This window comes from Larimichthys crocea, chromosome XVII, assembly GCF_000972845.2.
Source record: "Larimichthys crocea isolate SSNF chromosome XVII, L_crocea_2.0, whole genome shotgun sequence".
In the NCBI taxonomy this organism is placed as follows: Eukaryota; Metazoa; Chordata; class Actinopteri; family Sciaenidae; genus Larimichthys; species Larimichthys crocea.
Genome location: NC_040027.1, coordinates 5,061,291 through 5,084,446, shown reverse-complemented (window position 1 = coordinate 5,084,446; position 23,156 = coordinate 5,061,291). Strand labels below are relative to the sequence as shown.

Genomic DNA, 23,156 nt, shown 5'->3' with positions numbered 1-23,156 from the left:
TCGACCTGCGGGGGCTACGGTGTTGTTGCCGAAAATATAGTTCATTGTCTGTGCCTGCGTCGGCTCTTCCCTTAGACGACAAGGAGTCATGTTGTAAGCCGCTTCTCCACTGTTCAATCTCTAGTTTCTCTCTCTGTGCTGCGCTCTCTTTCTTTCTCCAACTCTGGTGTTGTTGCTTCAAATAACAGTCCAGCACTTCCTTCTGTTCTGTCACTTAGTTTTGCTGAAATGATTATGTGCTTATTGATGACCATTTCCATCTCCTCTTTTGATTATTATCTTTTTTATCTTCTCCATTTCTCTTCCTTCAGCTCCTCGGAGCCAGAAAGCAGCGGAGATGGAGAGATGAGGAGTGTCGGGGAGCTGGAGGACGCTAGTTGGAGGAAGAGGTAGAGTCGGGATTATAAGAGTGCCGTCCGGTTAGAAGCGTCTCGCGTAGTTGGTGCTGTGTCAGGGGTCACAGTGTACACCACTACCCGTCATCCATCTGTCCCTGTGTCTTTGTTTGTCCATCCATTTGCCCTTAATCCCCAATCTTTCTTTCTAGCCAGGAGAAATTGTCCACATCTTCATCTCTCGCTCAGTCCAAATCTCCTCTCTTCAATCCTTCCTTTCTTTCCTCTCTTCAGAGAAGAAGACAGAGTGATGGGGGTAGCTGTGGGCCAGGCAACGACAGGATAGGGATTGATTAGTTAAGGAGTGTTACATCTTTGCCTCTCTGTCTTCTCGACCCCACCTCTCCTCCCTCGCTCGCCTCCTCGATCTGTCCAAGGAGATGACCAGTTAATCTTCCCCTTTGCGATGTGTTATCTTCCATTAAAGATGGAGGGAAGGGAAGAAGGGAGGGAGGGATGGGTGGGATTGGATGGATGTAAAGAGGGAGGGTGGAAAGAGCAGACGAAGGGGAGGTGCATGCTATCTGGAAAGTAGGTGGAGGGTTGAAGGAATCACTCGCAACTCTTTCTGTTTAGTCTTCCTCCCCTCCCTCCTACATCGTGATGTCGCTTCCAAGTCTCACTCTCGCTTGTCGTCCTCTCGCTCACTCAGTAAATACATTATTCAGTCTCTCTTTCTCTCCCCTCTTTTTCAACCTACCAAGCCCCACAACCACCTTCTCCCTAGCGCTCTGTCTGTCGCTTTCTTTCAGCAAATTGTCTTTTCCATCTTTTACGGGAGCTCACCCGATGCCCTCGCTCTCTCTCTCTAACTGTCGATATCATTACTAGGACAAGCCACACCCATACATTCCAGCCGCCAGCCAATGACAAAGAAAGAAATACACACACACAATATCACAGCACAGCATAGCAACACAATAGCAATGATGCCTGTTGCAGGTCCGAGGACAAGATAGAAAATAAGTGGAAACGGCACAGAAGTAGAAAATTGTTATGCTAGAAGTGACGAGACAGATAACGAAGATAAAGTGTTTTTTTGCATGTGTGTGTGTGGTAATGGTGTGCTGAAGTCATGTTTGGGAGAGATAGAGAGAGAGAGAGAGGAGATAGAGAGAGAGAGAGAAGAAGCCAAGAATAATATAAGATTAGAGAGACGGTTTCAACCAGTTTCAACTGGTAACAGCAAGTTCACAACTGAAGTCACATACCAACAGGTGCGCTTGTAATGTGTGTGTATGTGTGTGTGAATCAAGCATGCATCAGTTATTAGGTTTGCTGTTATTATAACATGCAGGCATATGTGTGGGTGGTTTTTGTGCAGGAGAGGATGTGCTCCCGAGCGGTTTCTAGACACTGCAGCACCCAGCCTCCCACACACTCGCACTAACTCTCTCTTTCATGCACACACATACACAGTCACACCAACACCAACACACACACACACACACAAACACACCACAACACAACGCAGTGACATGCCAAGGGAAGCACGACTCCAGAATGGAAACACAGGATGGTTGCTGGGGCACTGACTTGGATTAAAGAAAGAGAAGGACAGGAGAGTGGAGAGAAGAAGTGCACAACAGGCTAGCAGTGTCCTCACGCATCGCAACAAGCATGGCATACAGGCATAGAGGGCTTTAGCATGCAATTGAATTAGCTGGCATGTTTGGGCCAAAGGCAAGCGAAGTCATTGAGCAGGCAGGCTGGCAGCTATCCTTTTTAGGGGGTAGTTACTGGCTCACGAGCACAAATTAAACAGAGCTATCTAAGCAAGTATCCCTCGTGTCTGAGGTGTACAGTTAGCCTAACACAGCTATTGTAGCCTCCCGGAGATTAGCCACAGGTGAGCAAGAACCCTGTCACAAGGCATCTTCCTGTGTTTGTCCTTGGAACTGTATCTTAGGCCAACAGCTTTTTTGAGTCCTGAAATACACCTGGTAATTGGCTGACGGAAGGTGTTTTTGTTTTGTCTTAAGATCTGAATAGATGGCCAGTAAGTTTTTTTTATATGACTTAACATGAAGAAATCGGCCTCATATCGTGGCAGGAAAACAGAGTGGTGGAGTGATCTTTTTAAACCCTTAAACAGTTTGATATAAAATAGATGGAAACTGGCCAAGGCCGCAACAGGACTACAGATGCCTACAGATAACAACATAACAGTCCGAATTCATAAAGTTTGCTAAGAAACCATACATTTGACCTTATGGGCCACAACACGAGAAAGTCATCTAAGAAGGCTGGCTTGTTGTAAAGGAAGCAACACGCCTGCTGGCTGAGAAAAACGACTGTGACTGATGGACTTCACTGACTTAACAGACCTGAAGCAAATGGTAATCTCACTGGGACTGATACTAACAAAACAGGGCAGTATATTGGTTTGTGAAACAAACCATGTCAACAATTCACACATTACTATTAATGTAAAACAGCAATGAGATTAAAGCAAATAAAGCTACTCTAGTGGGCTCGGTGAGTATGTACTGTATAGCAGTTTAAATGCTAACATTGATTTAGAAGGCAGATTTGTTTGTAGAGCCAACAGATAGACCACATCATGTGCTAGTACTTGAATTGGGACTTTTTTTGAGGTCTGGGGGTTTTTTTGACTCAGTCCTCATCTAAGTTCACAAAGAGGATTCTGGGAATTTAGTGCAAAACCAGACAAAGCTGCAGGGAGATCACTAATGCACTTATGGATGTGCATGATTTTGTGTAACTGGCTGGGAGGAAACATCAGTGCAAATCTTCTGGAATAAATTTGGATTCCTAAACCACAGAGAGTTCCTCTGCAAAACAGCATCCAACAGAACACGACAGTGGTTTGTAAATACTTCAAGGCGATGCTTAATGAATGTGACGCAATGGTAGCAGACATGCTCCTACTCCAAAGAGTTTTCGTGAATAGTAGCTGCCCTGGGTCGCTACGGCCTGGTTATGGTATGACTTGGTCTCAACCCCTCAAAGTCTCGGTCCTTGTGCCCTTGGTCTAAATACACTCTGGTCGTGGTCTTGACTTGGTCTTTGTTTAGGGGGTCTTGACTCAAGCACAATGCATTAATCTCATGTATACAACAGGCATCTCAGCTCTAAGAACATCCTCACAAGAACAACACTAACATGATGAATTCCAGTGAATAACAGTGTCTCAATTCGTTAATTTAATCCACAACTTGCTGTTTTCTGAGTAAATAAGTGCATCACCTCTCAATTAATGGCAATAGGCAGGAAAGATGTTGCACTCTCTGTAATAGTTGAGTGTTTAAACGCTGGACACCTCGTTCTCAATGAATGCTATTTGGGGCTTAGAAGCCATAAGGGGAGAGGTTATTTGGTGAAAATGGTGGCTGATGAAGCTGCTGGAACTGAAGCGTTTGCAAGTGAATATTGTAAGATACAAATAGAAGTTGCATATTGTTTTTAATATTTATATTCACCACCTCGACCAGTACTTCGAGGAACATGAGTATTATAATGACTCTGAGGAGTGGATTCATTTAAGCTAACATATTCATCCTCCTGCAGCCAGGTTTCAGTGAGACAGAGCAAATCAATATCATAATCAGATATTAATTTACTGACTAAGACAGATTTAGATGACAAAGACCTGATAAGTTTTTATGATGAACTCATCTTCTGTTTGTTTTATCTTTAAATAATGTAGGTGGACGGGGGACAGACACAGTCTCTATACTAAAGGATTGGGTGGGCAACTGCTCTAATGGAGGCGCAGAGAAGCGTGTAAGAATTAGAAGTTACCGTATTGTAACTAAAGTTCTAAGTACATGAGTACACCACCATTGCACAGTAAAATAGAGAATATGCACACGATAACTATAATATAATTAAAGCAGTCTTATTATGAACTAGAAAATGTCTAAAGAAATTTTGAGTGTGCCTTACTCTGGCCCCATCGCCCCCATACATTATTATTGACACTGCTCAGCAAATTCAGTATTAATATAACAAGCTGTGTCATCATTGCCTTTTTAATGGGCTCTTATTTTGAAGGGACTCTTATTTTGAAAAACTTGTGTGTGTGTGCATGCATGTGTGCTTGTTCTGTCTGTGTGTGTGCGTGTGTGCGTCTGCCTGTCTGTGTGTGGTGTGTCTGTTTCTCTATCTATGTGTCTGTGTTTGTGTCTGCGAGAGACAAGGATAAAATGGCCGACATTAAAAATGTAGTCTTGATAGTCTGATATCATACACAGACTTCAAAAAAGTTAGTCAAAAGCAGGCTTGAGGTTGCCAAGCAACCAGGGTGAGCTGCAGGTCAGAGTAATTAGTCACAGGTGCTGCATGCTCTGTCTGAGATGCACAGTATATGTCTGAATGATCCTCCTCGAAGGTGGCCAAAAACAACCTCTAAGGTATGCCTCAAACCAAAATCCGAAATGACCACAAGAATCCTTGTCTCGTGGACCATATCCTTGTCCAGGCAAAAATTGTATAAACTTTGGCCTTGGGAGTCAGAGAAAGCACACGTGCTCCCTGCTCCTTCTGGAAAAATCTCTTCTCAAAATAACATGGGGGTGTATGAGGCTGTGAAAGAGAGTAGTCAGTCAATTAACTCTGGGAGGAGTAGCAAACCGAAAAAAACACGGAAGAAACGGAAGACAAAGAATAAGAATAAGCCCGAGAGGTTTAAAGAGTGTGCTTTTTCAGGCACACTCAATAAGCCCAAGAGGTTTTAAAGAAAACTAGAAAACTGCATTTTCTGCGGAAAGTGCGGTGTGGGTGCCCTCTGCCGCCGCGGGCCCCAGCGGCCCACCTGCTGCCCTGCGTGTCTTTGCCCTGTCTCTTTCACTCTCTCTTCTCTCTTTCACTCTCTCTCTCTCCCCACATTCCTATCACTCTTCAGCTATCTCTATACTATAAAGCTTGAAAAGGCCATAAAAGATATGTTGAAATTGGTTGAAAAGAGTAGAATAGTATGAAGTGATACAATGTTGTGTAATACTGTAGAAATTTAGATGAAAAGGTAGAATTGTAAAAGTAATAGTATAAGAAAGTGTGAAATTGGCAGGAAAAAGTAGAATAGTATAAGAGTGTAAAATTTGCAGAAAAAAGTAGAATAGTATAAGAAAGTGTGAAATTTGCAGAAAAAAGTAGAATAGCATAAGAAAGTGTGAAATTTGCTGAAATAAGTTGTGTGTGTCTGTCTGTGAGTTTTACGAAGTCTTTTATTTTGAAGGGACTCTGTCAGTCAATTAGTGTGTACGGGGCCAAAACTATAAAAGCTTCAACAGTGTTATCACTACGGCCGCCTCGAATTTTCCTACGTTTTGATGGTATAATCATGATGAATAATTTGTAGAATATTAATAGTAGAATTTAGAAAAGTAAATTCAGGAGTGGCATGAATGAGCTGAATCTAGTGGTATAATTTTTATTTTTGTGGGACAAAATTTGTAGGACTAGTTAGATGCCGAAAAACGTACGGGAGCCCTTTGGGCACCCACACCAATAATAAGAATCGGAATAAGCCCGAGAGGTTTTAAAGAGTGTGCTCTTTCAGGCACACTCAATAAGCCCAAGAGGTTTTAAAGAGTGTGCTCTTTCAGGCACACTCAATAAGAAGAAGCCCGAAAGGTTTTAAAGAGGGTGCTCTTTCAGGCACACTCAATGATACGTCCATGTAGTGCTGTGGTGCTGTTGGGCAAAATATGATACTGGGCCACTGACCCTGTCACTCAGTACGATGTCCTTCAACTCCATGGGTCAAGCATAAATCAAGCTAGTTGTCCATTAGAAAAATGCTTATGTACAGTGGCACTATTACAAAGACTATGCGACTATGAGAATGTGTCTATAGCATACCTGGATGGTTAAATAACAGTAAAATATTTACAGCGGTCCATTGGGGGATGCGAGATGAAAGAAAATAAGCGTTTGTTCTGCAGCATTATTGCCAATTACCAATTTGAGTCATCACACAAGCAGCTTGCATAAATCACTGAACTAATATCCAAAGCAATCTCAACAAGCTATGAAGGACCCAACAGAGCCTGAGTGCTGTTTACTTGATAGAAATCTTTACGTGAGGCCACACTGATGTTGACAGACAGTTTTAAGTTATCTTAAGCCTCTTGCACGACACTACTACTTACCACTCCCATTATTCCAATAATACACCAAAGTGGCCCTCTATCTGTCCACATTGTTAGATCCAAAGCACCACCTCATCCTTTTCATGTAGGTTTGTTTCATGTACGAGTTTAGCCTTTTCTACTTTTTATGTGCTTCTAAAATGTGCACCATCTGGCTCTGAAGGAATGTTTCAGGTCTTGATATTAATATTAGATGCTTTGCCTGGCATTCTGTATTTCTGAGGAGAAACTGGCCCGAAGTCTCAGCGCATGAGGACACTGCTGCTGTGAGCTGATGTGATTGGCCATTGTTGAGCCCCAAATCCACCTGCTGATACTGATCCGGTATGTGTAATTTTTGCTTGTGATTGGTCCGTAAGCACTGTGCTCAAACACAAGCTTGTAGTTTGAAGCTGGCTAGATAGATTCTTTGTAAACTCATGAGTCCAGCTGCCTGGAGGTTAAGGTTAGGTCATCAAAATAACAAGAATGAAGAATTTGGTCAATGCACTTGCTTGCTTGAGAATTTTCACTTTTGATTGCCTTTGCACCCACCGTCTAAAATTCAGAGTCCCAGTTGAATGTATTCTTCCACCATAAAACACTCAACATATAACTACTCAAAACAATATTTTAGTCCTGAATTACAGGATTGCTGTTTCAGACAGATAAGTACAGGGTAGTAACTCATTATCAGCTGTAATTCCTCACGTGGCCACTGGAGACTGGCTACAGAACATTTTAGTCTTCATAAGTCCCAATGTTCAAATGTCCAACAGCAGAAATAAACATGTTTACAGCCTGGTACAAAAAACACTTTTGGTCAATGTAGCTAATTTCCCCGTTCATGACAACTGTACTGATTTATATACAACTCACCTATTCACATTATATTAAGGCTTAAAGTTATGCAGAATTAACAGTGGGACTGTTTTGATTGACAGGTAGGTGCTGTTACAGATGGCTTGTTTGAGCAATCAGGCATCATACGTTCAGCCTTAGGTCCGCTGATGATCCATCTCTTTGCCGATATTTAGATTAGCCAAGAGGTTTATTTTGAGCTTAAAATGGCGCTTCAGAAACCTGTGTGACGTCACTCATACTCTGCCCATTCTTTATACTGTCAGTGGAAAAACTTTTTGGTAGCAGCAGATACTCCGACATAAAAAATCAGCGGTTCTTCATCATTGAGTGTGCCTGAAAGAGCACACTATATACTATTTACCACGCTTATTATTATTATTATTATTATTATTATTATTATTCTTACGGCCCTTTTTTTGGCACACTACTCCTGCATTTTTTGTCGCACATACACAAAACATGTGCGGCTCGGCTGGGAATCAACTCCTATGACTTTTCTAAGCATTTCGCCAAACGGTTTTCCGATAAATCGGCAATAAAAAAGAATGGGTGTGTATTCGTGTATTATGTATTCTTGAATGTTCGAGAGCTACAGTATGTGACATCATCGCTAGAGTGGAGAGGGAGAGAAAAATTGGTCGAAAAATAAATTTGTAAACTGTGATTGAGGCCGCAAATGTCACTCTACAGATATGATTACCACTCAAAACATAGGAAAATTCGAGGCGGTCGCAGTGATAGTTTTGGGGTCAAACACAAAGATGCGCCAGCAACACCCATCTCCTGCCCAATCTACTACCATGTTAATTTGAGAAGAGAAATTTCCGAAAGGAGCAGGGAGCTTTGACTAACTAAGTCTGTGTATGATATCAATGACTATCAAGACTACATTTTTAATGTCGGCCATTTCATCCTTCTCTCTCGCAGACACAAACACAGACACATAGATAGAGAGACAGACAGACAGACACACACCACACACAGACAGGACAGACACACACACACACAGACAGACAGGACAAGCACACATGTACGCACACACACACACACACACACACACACACACACACACACACACACACACGCACACATGCATACACAAACACACACACACACACACACACACACAGACAAGACAAAGGTCTTTCAAAATAAGAGTCCCTGGGGTGGTCGGTAGCGTAGTGGGTTGTGCAGGCGCCCCGTGTATAGAGGCTACAGTCCTCGCTGCAGCCGGACCCGGTTTGAATCCTGCATCGGATGGCCCTTTGCTGCGTGTCACTCCCCTCTCTCTGCCCCCTGCTTCCTGTCTCTCTTCAGCTGTCCTATCAATTAAAGGCATAAAAAGCCCTAAAAATATACTTTAAAAAAAATAATAATAATAAATAAGAGTCCCTTCAAAATAAAAGACTTTGTAAAACTCTCTCATTAACAGACACAAGACCACATAAGCATGCACAAACACACACACACACACACACACAAACACAAGACAAAAGTCTTTCAAAATAAGAGTCCCTTCAAAATAAGAGGCCATCAAAAAGGCAATGATGACACAGCTTGTTGTATTAATACTGAATTTGCTGAGCAGTGTCAATAATAATGTCCAGAGTCAGGCACACTTAAAATTTCTTTAGACATTTTTCTAGTTTATTTCTCAACTTTCCATCCAATGCTAGAGCCAGTTTGACCGGAATGTTCTAGAAAATTTTTAAAAGTTGTAGTCATACCATTTGCATTGAGAACAAACAGTAAAAACAATCTGTTCTGCAGATGACAAATGCAGTGATGCCTCTATTGGATCCAAACCTGCAATATTGATCTAAATCTCCTGAGTGGATGGGGGACCACTCACATTGTTCAACCTCCGCAGCACTTATGCAGTCTACAGTCTGCAGATTTACAGCACAGCCCATGGAAAAAGTTATCCCCCCCTGCAGTAATCACATTGGCCAGTGTTTTCCCAAGGTGTTGCTATTTTCCTGTCAAAGGCACTTACTGCATGACTGATAGGCCATTATAAACACAGACACACACACACACACACACACACACACACACACACACAAACAGCTGTTAGCCCTGTTGATGTTTTTTTGAAATATTTGATGGATGTAGTTTGGATCTGCTGATTTGGCATCATAAAAATACAACATTTTAAACTGTGTGTGTTTGTGGTGTGTTTTTGTGAGATGGTTGGACCACTGGGGGGGAAGTGTGCTTTTGTTTTTTGTTTTTTTAACCTGTAGACACGCGCACACACATATTCATTACTCTTTAATAAAAATGATGAAGCCATATTGAGTGTGACATTTAGAGGTCAGGAGTATGTTAGGGTCCAGACATGGTACTTTACCTCACAGGAACAGCATTCTATTGCAGAATCTCTTCCTTGCTGACACTAGTGGTATTGATGAGCTACACCACTCAATCCATCTCTTCCAATGTTGACTTTAGGCTGTCTTTCAATTGTAACTTTGTTAAGCTTGTTTAATTCTAGTTTGCATTTGTCCCGTAAGAGGATTTCCTCTGCTGAGTGAAATGCACAGTTTACATTGTTGTGGAGAAATTGCTGAAGTCAAAGGTCAGTGGTGAGGTCAGGAGGGAAGAAAGTGTTCAGGAGCCTCTGATGTCTTATGCTGTCATATTTATTGACACTTGGCCAAGGAGAATTAGAGACACTCTCAAAGTTCATCAGAGGTGTCTCAGTCGGTCTCACATTCTTTTTTTTTTTTTTTTTTTTTTTTTTTTCCAAATCTCTTTATTGAGTTTTTGCAGTCAATACAAAAAGAAATACAACAGTTCCACATGATCGACCATGGTGACTGTTTGAGTGAGTTACAAAAAGAAGAAAGAAAAGATTAGACAAAAAGAAAACCCCTACCCGGATCGGTCTCACATTCTGCTCAACTCATGCTGGTAGTCAGACTTTAAACCCCAAGATAACACCACAAATACTACACGCCCAGAATTAGTCAAAGAGGATGACTTTATCCATGGAGGTGTTATTGTCAACATATTCTAGTCTGGAGATACAGATGTCTGTTTACACATATTGGAACGTCACAACAGCAAGCTATCTATTAAGTCTATGAAGGCAGCAATAGGTCTCTTCGACCCTGGCCACCACAGTGTTGAGATAGACTGGCACCTACTGTTCTCAACCAAAGCCAAACAATAATACTGATGAGGACCTCAAAGCCCACATGTAACCTTGTGTAACCTATGGATAGAAAATTCCATAACAAAATTGACATTGGGAACTAGCTTGCAGCTTAGTCAATATCTTCTTTGTCTTTTAGATCTCATATTGTATCTTCACCTGAGTTTACCAATCTGTATGATCACAGCTAAACTTAACTCTTTCCCATTGTTGTTGCTTCATTGTTTTCGTTGTCAACACAACTCTCCCTTTCCCCTCAGCCCCCGGCCTTTCTCTGTATAATTGATGAGTGGTAAAGCGAAGGTATGAAAGTCATCTCTGTTCTTCAGAAAGTGCTCTAAAAGCCTTAAAGAGGTGTTTAGTGGTCACAGGAAATGGGGGCTAGGGATGGACAGAGCTGCAGGGATGGACTAAATAATCTGAATAATCAGCTGTGGGTGTGTTTCAGCACATTTCTGTTTTATCACAATGAAAAGTGAGTAACAAATGTGCAGGTTTGCTACAATGACGTATGGAAATGTAAGTTTTACATATAGGGTCATTTTAAAATGGAAAATGTGTGGGAGCCATGTCATTAGCAGTCATAATAGAGTTAGACCTACTCTACCCAACACACACCCCGCTCAAGAGTGGCTCATTATCCTTCTGCTGCCCAAGGAAACTTTCCACTCTCCCTGTGCCTCATGGGATACCGCTGTGCATGTATAGGCTCTTCCACTGTTCTCTGGCATCTTTGTTGTTCTGTTGTTTTGTTGGTGCGATGCAGTAAAGGGCACATTTAAGTCTATTTGTCCTGCACACTGTGAAACTTCATCACAGTTTCTGCCACACTATTTTCATAGATCATCTGTTGCTGAGTGGGCAGTATGAAAAAACTCAAGTGGGAGTTGTATTTTTGGGAATCTTCACACCATAACTGCGAATTTTCACATTCCTCAGTCAGAAACTATACATCATCGCCACATAGTAACTCAGCAGTGCTTCAGTGCAAGAGAGAAGAGCGCTCACAGTGACCAGACGTACTTTGCACCCTTCACCTTTATTCTGTGTGAACACCACAGGACTGCATAAAATAGATGTTTATTCCCGTCCCCTCACACCTGTGCTGCCCTCACATACAGTACAATGGGAATACATTTTGTAGCAACTTTAAGGTTAAAGCGAATCATTTAAAAACATGTTTAGACTTAAACTTAAAGGCACCATGACTGACTGCTTTGGCAGGCTGTAATCAGCTATGTTCTGTAGATGTTTTAAAAACTCTTTTAAACAAATAAATAATTTTATTTAAACTATTTTCATCTTAGTCCTCCATTCATGTATGGCAGGGATGACATCAGTGGTAGGGGCTTATACAAATGTTTACAACCTGTACCGCCATTGCCCATGATAACCAATGAGCTGCTCTGATTGTTGGCCAGCACTGAGGGCATCAGCTGTTGTCATGGTGATGTTGCTATGCTGAGCATTAATGTGTGTGTTTGTGTGTGTGTGTGCATGTGTGTGCATGTATGTGAGAGAGAAAGACTGTAAAGAGAAAGGAAAAGAGTAGTGTGTGTGTTAATTTCAAATCTTAATATACTCACACACACACAAACACAATGTAGCAGTGAGTAGTGCAGTAGATTTGTGGTGCTTGAGAGTGTGAGGCATTGCATCACCTTCTGTGTGTGGGATGAAGCCTGCATTTCAGCTCTCTCTCTCCCACACACACACACACACACACACACACACACACACAACCATCTACACACATACACACACTCTCTCCTCCCTCTCCATCAGTCTCCTACCCCCAGCCTGTTCTCTGTCTACGCTGATATAATCAACACAGATAGCTGACCACGAGCAATCACTTAATATGACCACTAACTAATAAGACTGAACACAGCACAGTGACAGCTCCATCTGTCCTCCTGTGGTTAGTATCGAAGGGTTTGAGACTACTGAGCTATTCACTGCTACCACATCAAAACTTCATACCTTGATAGAAATGATGACAATGATGCTCGTGTGATATTAGCAGTCAGAGTGATATGAGTACCTTTGTCTCACAGTCAGACATGGATGTGTCACAGTAGGTGACAGGCTCATTACTGCATAATACACAGATTTGAATTAGAAAAGCTCTTACACCGAGAATAAATGGTAAATGGTAAATGGAATGTACTTATATAGCACTTTTGTAGTATACAGGCCAACAGCAAACTTTGTCCCATGTAAGTGACCTGTAATTGTTGTGTTATTGTAGGCCATTCTCTGTGTTCCTTGATTAAAATTAAAGTTTAATGCAGTGTAATTCACTGGCATCCTGTGACACAATTGAACCATGTGGTTCCAGCAGGAGAGAACCTGACCACTGACCACCGTGACAAGTCGTGCCATGACGGCATGTCTTTATGATCAGATCTTTTTTATTAATGTAAAACAGAAATATGCACTATATTTGGTTTAAATGACATGACATTGAAATGGTGAACAGTGTGAAGTTGCAGATTACAGCCCAATAAATACTCTCCCACACCTCACCATCTCCTTTCAAGCATGTAAGAAAAACGCTGGTAGGCAAATTCACATTAAAGCAAAAGGTGAGTTTGTTTTGTCTGTGCTAGACTACTGCACAAAAACGGCAGTTCAACATGGCGTACTGAAGAGGTGGAATAGAACAGGACCTGTTCTCACTGTAGATACAAAGGGGTCATTTTAAGACAACAAAAACACGATTGTGATTTTCAGGTGATTATTCACTGATGGAAACATGAAAAATTAATAGGCAGGCATGGAATACAACATTCCTGTCAATCAATACTCCAATTCTAAATACTAAAAATGACACACTGGACCTTTAAGTCATTCAGAGCTTAAACAATCCATCTATTAATTCAGTGGTGGATCAACAGAAAATTAATTGGCCATGAATTATGAATTATTCTGATTATTTTTTAAAGTAAATTTTAGTGAAATACCAAATACTTGCTGGTTCTAGAATCTTCAGTGTGTTTCGTTTACTTAATAACTTGCCTTTTGGGCACTTTATTTACGGATTGATTTATTTTAGGCATTTTCACCATTTTTTGTTAATTTCTAGACAAAACAATAATCAAAACCAGTCAGTTAGTTGCAGCCTGTGTGTCATTACCATCAGTGTTGTTTCTCAGTGTGTATCAGTTATGCGAGCTTGTGGTCAACCTATTATGTAATTGTAATAAATGATAAGACCGGAGGAGGAATTAATGAACAGTCTCCTTGTAAGCAGGTCCTACAGTATTCAAAGTTTTAAATGACTTTTGTGTTGTGTTGCGTGGCTGCAGCTCTCTGATCTGTGCCAGTGACAGGCAGAGGGTGGCATCTCTAAAAGCTGAAAACAGAATTTGTAATTAAGTCATGGAGGATAAGATCTCAAAGGCTGGCAGACACAGTAGACACCTAGATAGAGGCAGAAAGACAGGGTGGCAAACTAATCTGCAGCAGACACTGAGACCATATCCTTAACGGAGAATACCATTACAGCAGTATTACTTCACTCTGATTCTTTGGCTCACAAGTCGGACCAAAGCACAAGCAGTCTAGCTAAGAGAGCTAGGGTTTCTGCAGAAAGAGTAAGAGACAGGCAGTGACACAGATAGATGAGAAAAGAGAGAGTATTGTCATCTGAACAGGAGCCACTCAGTTACTGTTGAACCATGTGTCCTGACCTGAGGAAGTGAGCTTCCTCCACATCCCCGCAAGTAGGTTCATTTCATGAGGCCAACAATCAACTTCTTCTGAGATCTGCTTTGTGTAGTAAAGAAGACTATTGACCCTACTACTAATTCTCAGATCCCATTACAGTATATAATAGCTCTGCTTACAGTATTAGGAATAATGAGAGATGGTATTGGATTGCAGGTCATTCACAAGTACATGGCTACATTAACTTCAGATTAAACTACACGAGTCTCATCTACAAAAGCTAAATTGGCGTTGTGCATGTTAGTAATGAACCACAGTGAATAATAACTATATGTAAAATGGGCCTTTAGATAAACCAAAAAGGCTTGTTTAGTTTAACAATAATATAACAATAATATAGGCTATTTCATGAGGAATTTTATGTAATGGAGGATCAAAACTTTCTTACTAAAGTGAGTATAAGTGTACAACATTTTGTCATGTCAACAGGCAGTAAAACAGTTCCAGGTTTGCCCACACAGACGGCAAGAATCCAGTCAACACAACCTTGTGTTCTGCTCTTTTATGGACGTTGAAAATGCTTGTGCAATAACTGTGAATCAGAATTAGTCTTTCCACATATTAGTCAAATATTCTATTACTTTACAGACAATTCTACTGTGCAGTTTATTGGACAGGGGTATTTCTTTCAATAGACTGCATGGATTTAATCCTTGGAAGCAAAAAAAACAAGACCATCGCATAACTGTCCACTATTTACTCCAGAATGTTTGGTGATGGTCCTCTATGGATACTGATAGGAATTCAGCAAACAGACTAGATAAGCTGAGTATTGGTGGTGAAGCTAAGAGAAAGGCTCTTCTGTCAGGATATGGCACAGACTGAAGTATTGGAGTATTGGACTTTGAATTGTCAGGTGGCCTGAAACATGGCTCCGGAGGGATGCTCATGTTACTCTCTCTCTGCTGAATGCTTAAGTAGGCAATTGTTGGTCAACATGTTATCCATAACAGCTTGATGCGCTGATGCTACTTCAGTGCTGTGCTCTGTCAAGTGTTTTCTCATTATCGTGGTCCTGAAGTAAAACCCAAGACGCTCTATCTTACCCCTTTATCTATTGATTACCTCAAAGAAGCTGTACTTGCAGAATGCAGAATATAACATCAATGTGGTGGATGGACATTCTAGGGGGGTCCAGGGACATGCTCCCCATGAAGGGCATTTGAACATTTTGCTCGCTGAGAGCAAAATGAAGACGCAGAGCAATGGAGAACTTTGCATTTAAGTGAACACATCAACATGTTGAAGAGATATGACAAGGCAATCTGTCCCCCAGATTTACTTTATTATACAATTTTCAATATAAAATACTATTTATATTAATGATAATACATTTTATTTATAATCCCTTTATGGATACTCAAATACACTTTACATAAAAAACCTCAAAGCAGCAAAACAACATAAAACAGTACATTAAAGCTTGTTTAGAATGAGCTAAACATTAAAAGCAATTTTAAAAAGGTGTGTTTTTGTCAGAGATTTAAATGTTGGAAGGTCAGTACAGTCACGGATGTGTTTGGGGAGAGAGTTTCAGAGGGAAAGAGCAGCTACAGAGAAGGCTCTGTCACCCCAGTTCGGTGCTTGGTCCTGGGTGGTGGTCAGGAAGGAAGTTAGCATCAGAATTTATAGTACAGTTTGGCTGAATATTTGATGATTATTGGTCTGGTATCTGGTATCAGCCCTCAGATCTCTGATCACAGAATCTATCTGAAGCCTAGTATTTATCATGTTGCATTACGTATTAAAATATTCCTAAACAACATGTTAAGTTGTCATATTAAGAAATAATTATCATTATTTATTGGCAAACAACATGTGTATGTACTATCCCTTAGAGAGCAAACTTAAACCAGAGTTGTTTTTGGGAGCAGCTAGAGCTTTATTAATATGCATAGCTATGTTTCATTAGTGCATAAGTGGGACTGCCAACATGGCGATGGTTTCTACAGTAGCCCAAAATGAACAAACCAAACACTGGCTCCAGATAGAGCATTTCATTTTTCATGTGTTTCGGTAGTGGGAGGGTGAGTGGAGGGGTTTTCAATACACAACTACACCACTAGATGCCAATAAATCTCACACAATGGTCCTTTAATGCAGCGTTCATTTAAATGTCAATGATCCAAATTGCCTTTATCTTCAGTCATTTTGTGGGATTAACATTTAATTGTGTGATTATGCCACTTTTCACACCACGACCTCTCAACTGCACCCTAAAGCAAATCTCTGCCCTGTTCACGACAGACGCTCTAAATGAATTCTGATTTATTCTGCCATGTTGCATGCAGTTGCTGCTGTGTTATATGATAATGAAGATCTGTGTGATGCTGTGACACATGTCCTATCTCCCACTGGATCAATGGAGATCACAGCTCTGCTGTGTTGAGATGCAGCGTTTTCATAGTCCTCACCTTCAGATGATGTCACTGTATCTGCAGCCATTACTCACTTATTCTGTGTCCGTTTTAGGAAGATTGTGGTTCAGTTCAGCAGCATGCAGGAACAAGTTTGTATTGTTAATAGAGCTGATGTGTTATACTAAGACCCTGCTAACACTCTGCAATACCTGGACTTATTTAAGTGCTATTTTTTAAGGATTGGACTCATAATTACACTGGCATATATTCCCTCTAACATCATTGTACCTAAAATAACATCATGCTGGAGTGGACATTTGCAAATGACTTGCTAGAAATTCTAACATGCTGATTGGGATGATTGGATGACAGGTTGGATTTACTCCTCCTTCCCCGTCACCATCTTATCTCAGGAGTCGGATGGACATTGATTTGAGATGCTATCATCTTTGTAAGACATCATACATGCTGTCAATCAGTGCCGATAATATTAGAAAGAAAATAAATTGCTCAGTAAAGGAACAGTCTCGTAGAGTAGCATCATCATAACCGTGTATGTTCATACAGTACCAGTCTACTATCAGCGCTCCAGCAGTCTGTGGAGTCTGAGGACCCCTGCTGGTGATGGGGAGTATCACAATCTTGTCTTCCTGCAGACAGTGGACAGACAACCTGATTAGTGACTTTTGTTGAATGTTTTAAATGTTTCTTTTTGATCACTAGAGTCCCCATACAAGACCTTATTTCCTGCTACACGTCTGCTTTCACCTGTTAACCCTCAATCCTCATGCAGTCAGAAATCAGTTCAGAGATAAGGAGTAATGATCATTTCAACAACAAAAGGTGGCAGTGTTCAGAGGATTTAACACTAGATTAAAGGAGTAATGGGACTGTATTATGACAGAATATGAAATCAGAGATCTCTCTCTCTCTCTGTGTCTCTCCCTCTTTCTTGTTGTTATTAAGCCTAACAGTATCCTAACAGTTGGCTACAGCGTGAGCCCAGTGGTTTGGCGTTCCTCCTGCTCCACTCTCACCCTCTTTTCACTCTTGAGTCAGACTGTAATGCTTACTAGACTAATTCATATCCATTACACTAATGAAATGGAATAGAAAAGGACTGACACTAGACCAAATGAGGATGTTTTTTACTGGATTTTGAAACTTCATCATCGGGTCAGTCTGACTAAGAACATAAAGCGAGGATTCAATGAAGTAAATCATTATACAGAATTTATGATTCACGCTTGGTGGGTAGGCTGATTCGAAGTGTTTCTAAATGTGTTTCTCAATCATTCTTGTCAGAGCCATGTCAGGGGTAGACTTGGTGTGGGGACGCTGACTGGGATGTTTGATAGAAAACTAGAAAAATTTCTAAAGAAATTTTGAGTGTGGGTGACTCTGGCCCCGTCGTCCCCATGCATTATTACTGACACTGCTCAGCAAATTCAGTACTAGAAAAGAAATTTTGAGAGTGACGAGTGGGCTGTTGCTGGGGGTCTGTATCCAAAAAGCACACCTCAAATAGTCATTTTTAACATGTTTATTTAGACACAGGAGCAGCTAGCGCTTACATGCTAGCAATTAGCATTAGCATGGTAGCATGTTAACATTAGCATGTTAACATTAGCATGTTAACGCTGATGCGCTAGCATGTTATCATTAGCATTTTACCATTAGCATGTTAGCATTAGCATGTTAATGCTGATGCGCTAGCAGTTAACATTAGCATCTTAGCATTAGCATGTTAACGCTGATGCGCTAGCAGTTAGCATTAGCTTGTTACCATTAGCATGTTAGTAATTAACATGTGTTTAATTCCTAGTGACTAATGTTAATTAACATTAGCATGTTAGCATTAACTTGTTAGCAATCAACATGTATTTAATTCCTAGTGGCTAATGTTATTTAGCACTACGTTTAGCATTGGTCGCTAATGTTTGCAAATAGCATGTCTTTACAGCTTGCGCTAACGCTCTGCTGTCTCTGTCTGCCATTTTACACAGACAGGTTCAAATTAAGTGCCAAGAACTACTAAAATGGCCACTCGGCTTCTGTCTGCTGGCCCCTCCCCCCTCACGCAGGCTGAGGTTGCCAAGCAACCAGGACCTAATCAGCAGCAGCTGATCTGCACCTGTTAGAATGTCACTTAGAGACTGAGAGAAAATGCTGAGACCTCCTCTCGAACAGGAAGGATTTCTGGCCAAAACCGTATTTTCAATCATTGAACCGGCTTAACCTGAGGCAGGATGAGCTCTTCCTGATCGTCTACATATTCGTTTTGTGTCGATAAATGAAAAAATGTGCCCTCAGGAGCAAGGGAGAGAAACGTTACTTCTGCCTTCCTCCAGAAAATTTCCCGCCTTTTTTAACATGGGAGTGAATGAGGCTGTGGAGGGGGGTACTCGATCAATTAGCCTGTATGGAGCCAAAACTATAAAAGAGACAGCTTCAACAGTGTTATCACTGCGATCACCTCGAATTTTCCTACATTTGAGAGGATAATCATGTCTGTAGCTGGGCATTTGAGGCCACGGTAGTCAAATACGTTTTATTTTTTCACTGATCGTTCTCTCCCCTCTCCACTCTAGCGATGACATCACTCACTCTAGCTCTGGAAAGTTCTCGCAATACTCACCCATTCATTTTTTGGCTTCGTTTTTCTGGATTTTTGGCAAAACCGTTTGCCGAAACTCTTAGAAAAGACATAGCACACATGTCCCGGCCGAGCCGGTCGCTTCGATACCCGTTTTGTGTATGTGCGACAAAAACTCTGGGAGGAGTAGCGAGCCAAAAAAAGGGCGTAAGAATAACTAGAAAATTTCTAAAGAAATTTTGAGTGTGCGTGACTCTGGCCCGTGACTCTCCCCCATACATCATTGACACTGTTGAGTAGTTTACAGAATATTACTTCTACCATTGCTTAGGTATGTGACAGATCAAGCTTTCAACAGGTGTTCATATGAGAGAAGAAATAGGCTGTTCAAAATTAAGTGTTTGCTTAGAAATGAAAGGGGATAAGAAATACACTGTATTTCCTGCAGTGTTGATGCCCTCTGCTGAAATGCCCGATACAACTGTGGAAATTTCTATCAAAAGATAGAATTTTGTAATAAAGTGTGAAATGACCAGGAAACATTAAAGGATATTAACAAAGTGTTTAATATACTGTTGTAATCATAAAGTTCTGTGATGACAGTTTAAAAAATCTCTATTACAATTCCCAGCATGACCAAGCACCTGGCAACGGTGGCAAGGAAAAACTGCCTGTGGCAGAAACCTTGAGCAGAACCCGGATCATGGTGGGTGGCCATCTGCCGCGACCAATTCTAAATAAAACAAATAATAATAATAGTAGTTAGTAAACTGTTGAGTGTAGATGTTTCCGCATTTGTAATACATGTGTTTACAAAGTACTGACAAAAATGTGATAGAAGGCAATGAAAGTACAATCTTTAGTAATTTTTAAGATTTTACCTCAAGCCCTGTGTTGGAATGCTGATTCTTCACAGACTGAACGGCTGCCATCTTTGCTGTATCCCTCACTGATGATCCGACTTTTGTCTTTGGGGTTGCTGCCATCCTTCTTTGTTCATCAGGTGTCAGATTTATGCACAATCAAAAAACAACAAAAAAATAAAAAAGGAGAGAAAAAGAAAATTATTAGATGACAGAATAAGCATACGGCAAACAAAACATCAATGATGTAATATGTTGCATTTGTCAGAAATTGAAGAAAAAAGACCACTTAGCTTAATGTTGTTGATTCCGTCTTGTTGTTCCCCTCCAGGACAGGAAAAAAATACACAATAGTATTAATACACTGTTTACAAACAATATATCGTTAGTAAATCACAAAAGTACTGGAAACAAATCAAGAAAAAGTGTACTTAAATTTATTTTGTTGTTCATGCTGTGTTTCTCCTTCTGCTGTTGGTCTCTTGGATGTTGCTCCCCTTCAGCACAAAATCACGATGCAACAGCGACATGGCGTCTATGAAAAAAAAAACAAAAAACATATTGAGACATCTTATGAAAACAGCATACAGTATGAGAACATTTGCTCAAATTAACTCAAGCAGTGCGTTCTTCCTAGTTGTCATCTGGTTTGATACTATATCTTTACAAAGTACTGACCAAAATGTGATAGAAAGCAATGAAAGTGCAGTCTTAAATAATTAGGATTTTACGTCAAGCCCTGTGTTGGAATGCTGATTCTTCACAGGTTGAACGGCTGCCATCTTTGCTGTAGTCCTCACTGATGATCCAACTTTGGTCTTTGGGGTTGCTGCCATCCTTCTTGCTATAGTGTTCATCAGGTGTCAGATTTATGCACAAACAACAAAAAAAGGAGAGAAAATCATTAATGAGATGATAGAATAATCATACAGCAAACTATGTAATGTTTAGGTTTACAGATAAACAGTTGTAAGAAATCATGAAATATAAAAAATGAATAAGTAAGAAAAGCACTTAGCTTAATGTTGTCGATTCCGTCTTGCTGTTTTCCCTTCAGGACAGGAAAAAAAAAACAAAAAAACAGTAGTAGTATTAATACAGTGTTTCATGAGAACAGATAAAGGTAAATGACATAACTACTTAAAACAAAGCTTAATTAAAAAAAAAAAAAAGTGTACTTAAATTTATTTTGTTGTTTATGTTGTATTTCTCCTTCTGCTGTTGGTCTCTTGGATGTTGTTCGTCTTTGGCCCAAAACCACAAACAGAACACATACAAACACATAACAGCGACATGGCATGGAGATATCAAACAGAACAATATCACCTTAGGCCCCGTTTATGTGGACTCTAAGAGATATCGAACTGCCTTACATTGATCAGCATGATAAAAATGCACCAAGAAAGATAATGACTGACAGAACAATATCAACTTAGGCCCCGTTTATGCGGACTCTAAGAGATATCGAACTGCCTTACATTGATCAACATGATAAAAATGCACCAAGAAAGATAATGACTGACAGAACAATATCAACTTAGGCCCCGTTTATGCGGACTCTAAGAGATATCGAACTGCCTTACATTGATCAGCATGATAAAATTGCACCCAGAGAGATAATGACTGACAGAACAATATCAACTTAGGCCCCGTTTATGCGGACTCTAAGAGATATCGAGCTGTCTTACATTGATCAGCATAGTAAAAAAAAATGCACCCAGAGAGATAATGACTGACAGAACAATATCAACTTAGGCCCCGTTCATGCGGACTCTAAGAGATATCGAACTGCCTTACATTGTTCAGCATGATAAAATTGCACCAAGAGAGATAATGACTGACAGAACAATATCAACTTAGGCCCCGTTTATGCGGACTCTAAGAGATATCGAGCTGTCTTACATTGATCAGCATAGTAAAAAAAAATGCACCCAGAGAGATAATGACTGACAGAACAATATCAACTTAGGCCCCGTTTATGCGGACTCTAAGAGATATCGAACTGCCTTACATTGATCAGCATGATAAAATTGCACCCAGAGAGATAATGACTGACAGAACAATATCAACTTAGGCCCCGTTTATGCGGACTCTAAGAGATATCGAGCTGTCTTACATTGATCAGCATAGTAAAAAAAAATGCACCCAGAGAGATAATGACTGACAGAACAATATCAACTTAGGCCCCGTTTATGCGGACTCTAAGAGATATCGAACTGCCTTACATTGATCAGCATGATAAAATTGCACCCAGAGAGATAATGACTGACAGAACAATATCAACTTAGGCCCCGTTTATGCGGACTCTAAGAGATATCGAACTGCCTTACATTGATCAGCATGATAAAATTGCACCCAGAGAGATAATGACTGACAGAACAATATCAACTTAGGCCCCGTTTATGCGGACTCTAAGAGATATCGAGCTGTCTTACATTGATCAGCATAGTAAAAAAAAAATGCACCAAGAAAGATAATGACTGACAGAACAATATCAACTTAGGCCCCGTTTATGCAGACTCTAAGAGATATCGAACTGCCTTACATTGATCAGTATGATAAAATTGCACCTCAGTATGATAAAATTGCACCCAGAGAGATAATGACTGACAGAACAATATCAACTTAGGCCCCGTTTATGCGGACTCTAAGAGATATCGAGCTGTCTTACATTGATCAGCAATGCGGATTCTAAGAGATATCGAGCTGTCTTACATTGATCAGCATATTAAAAAAAAATGCAACCAGAGAGATAATGACTGACAGAACAATATCAACTTAGGCCCCGTTCATGCGGACTCTAAGAGATATCAAACTGCCTTACATTGATCAGCATGATAAAATTGCACCTCAGCATGATAAAACTGCACCCAGAAAGATAATGACTGACAGAACAATATCAACTTTTTATGCGGACTCTAAGAGATATCGAGCTGTCTTACATTGATCAGCATAGTAAAAAAAAATGCACCCAGAAAGATAATGACTGAGAGAACAATATCAACTTAGGCCCTGTTTATGCGGACTCTAAGAGATATTGAACTGCCTTAGTTGGCTGGCAAGGGTATCACAGAGTTAAAATACAGTATAT

General features: G+C 40.5%; 1 protein-coding gene and 1 long non-coding RNA gene across 4 annotated transcripts in view; one reads left to right on the top strand and one right to left on the bottom strand.

Moving 5' to 3' along the window:
- LOC104939120 (disks large homolog 1) overlaps nucleotides 1–23,156 on the top strand; it is a 165,218-nt gene that overhangs the window by 71,852 nt on the left and 70,210 nt on the right. The window lies entirely within an intron of this gene.
- LOC113748040 (uncharacterized) lies at nucleotides 19,750–22,603 on the bottom strand. The gene is made up of 2 exons (XR_003464080.1): nucleotides 20,084–22,603; nucleotides 19,750–19,935 (listed from the first exon to the last, which is right to left on the bottom strand). It is a non-coding gene; the product is annotated as an uncharacterized LOC113748040 (long non-coding RNA).